General features: G+C 41.4%; 1 protein-coding gene across 1 annotated transcript in view; it reads left to right on the top strand.

Annotated features, from left to right (window-relative positions):
* Positions 1-1,757: 1,757 nt before the first annotated feature.
* LOC106456180 (uncharacterized) overlaps positions 1,758-2,014 on the top strand; it is a 3,820-nt gene continuing 3,563 nt past the window's right edge. The window contains exon 1 of the mRNA XM_013910247.1: positions 1,758-1,807. The gene's annotated coding sequence lies outside the window, so the exon portion shown is untranslated. The remainder of the gene's footprint in view (positions 1,808-2,014) is intronic.

Genomic DNA, 2,014 nt, shown 5'->3' with positions numbered 1-2,014 from the left:
TTTTTTTTTTCTGGTGTTTCCTTTAAGAAAACACTGAAAGCATTCACGGCACAGAGAACATTAAAAACCATCTCTGATGTGTTTGTGGCATCTGTGGCCTACTTTAGGGAATAGTACCAAGCTGCACAAAGATGGCTGAAGTGACTGGAGTTATTTTTAATACAGTATGGTGCATCTCATCCAGCCAGGAAATAAAGGCCTTTTTGTTTTTAGATGAAGAGTCTTGGGAGTTCATTTCTCCACACAGTAAAAACCTCAAAACAGAAATTTGCAGTGTAAATCTAGGCTATCACCTCACCTACTCCCAAGATTTGTCCTCAAGCAAGGTACTTAAATTCAGATTGGTTTATGTTCCAAAAATGTGTCTGTCTAACATTGTGATGAGCTTAAAGCTAGACATAAAAATGCAAACTGTCAAAATAATTGTCACAGGACAAATTATTTGAGATTAGAAGACTCAGGAATCTCCTCTGAGACCTGACTAATCTGCAGCAGAGGCTCCCACTTTGTCACGCAGAAACCACGAGGGTTTAAAAAAGTAATTGTAGTTTGAGTCAGTTCATAGTGTCAGTATGCTGTGTGTTATTGGCTGAAAGCGAGGATTTATATAACCACTCCTGCCTATACTGTGTATATTTGCATATTTGTTTATAAAATGCAAATGTAGTGCTTTGAGATGAGATGCTTAAGTGGCACGTTGATATGCGACTGTGTGTGTGTGCGTGTGTGTGTGAGTGTCCCTGGCATGCAAATGTAGCTGTGGAAGATGCCAAAGAGAATATTCACCTCAGGCATGTTAAATGTCAAAAAGTACAAAAGAGTGTGTGCTCAGTGTGTGTTGATTCACTGTCACCTGCTTGGAATTTAACTACGAACACAGATGAAGTGCCCACCTGCACTGTGTGTGTGTGTGTGTGTGTGTGTGTGTGTGTGTGTGTGTGTGTGTGTTTGCTTGTATTCCTCATGTTGTGGGGACATTATAAAGTCAGTCACATGTGGGGACAGGGGGAGGGTGAAAAACAAGTCCTCTGAATATTAGTATTAGATTACTACATTTAAAGGTGAATTCCTGGTTTATTATTAGACTTCCAATAAATTATGGCAAGTCCATGTAATGTCCTCAGAAGTAATGGAAACAGGACTCTGTGATGATTACTGGTTACTTGACACATGGTCTAAACGCTGGGATTACTGACATTAGCTAAATTAGATTCCAGTGTGTGCACATATCTGGATGTGTACGCACTTGGACGGCTGTGTGCAGGTTGGGGCACATGGAGGGGCCGACTGCAGGTGTCCATGAATATTTTAATATTTCAGTCTTGTCTCATATTGCTTTCTGCTGACCTCCCATCTCACTGCCTGCCACTCACAATGAAAGAAGAAGGAAGAGAGAGGAAGGAGGAAACGGTGAGTAAAAGAGAGGGAGGGTGTTGAAGAAGAGGGACCTGAAAGAGAACGGGGAAGACAGCTTCTTGCACCATTTCCCATAGCTCTCTTTGTGACCACAACTGTCAGTTAGGAAGGAAGAAAAGATGAGGGGCTAGGGTGAGTGAGCGCATGAGTGCTTGCATGGTGAAGGTGGTGGGGGGCTTCTTGCTGCTGGTTTTTGTTGTTTGAGGAGCGAGAGAGGCAGGATTGTAGGATAATACAGGGGAGTGGAAATAATTGATAAAAATCCAGTTTCAGAGATCTTCACAGACTGGTGTGGGGAAGTGTGAGCTGGGAAATTGCCCCTGAGTCTTCTGACCCACTGACCCTGTGTCAGCATCTGCAGAAGGAGGAGCATTTTACATCTATCAGAGAGGTACACTCTCTCTCTCCTGGCTTTTCATCACTGTTTCTGATGTTGATCCATTACTTATTGTTGTTTGTATTGTTGTGATGTTTTGTTTGTTTATTTGTTTTCCCTTTTTGTTCCTCAACTTTAATGGGTAATACTCAAATATTATCTATAAACATTATAGTGTACAGTACCACGCAAAAGTAATGATTACTTTATATTTTTTCCTTC

The sequence above is a fragment of the Pundamilia nyererei genome, unplaced genomic scaffold (assembly GCF_000239375.1).
Source record: "Pundamilia nyererei isolate P.nyererei 1_Seehausen unplaced genomic scaffold, PunNye1.0 scaffold00039, whole genome shotgun sequence".
Lineage (NCBI taxonomy): Eukaryota > Metazoa > Chordata > Actinopteri > Cichliformes > Cichlidae > Pundamilia > Pundamilia nyererei.
Note: the sequence above shows the minus strand (reverse complement) of the source record. Positions and strands in the feature narration are given on the sequence as shown.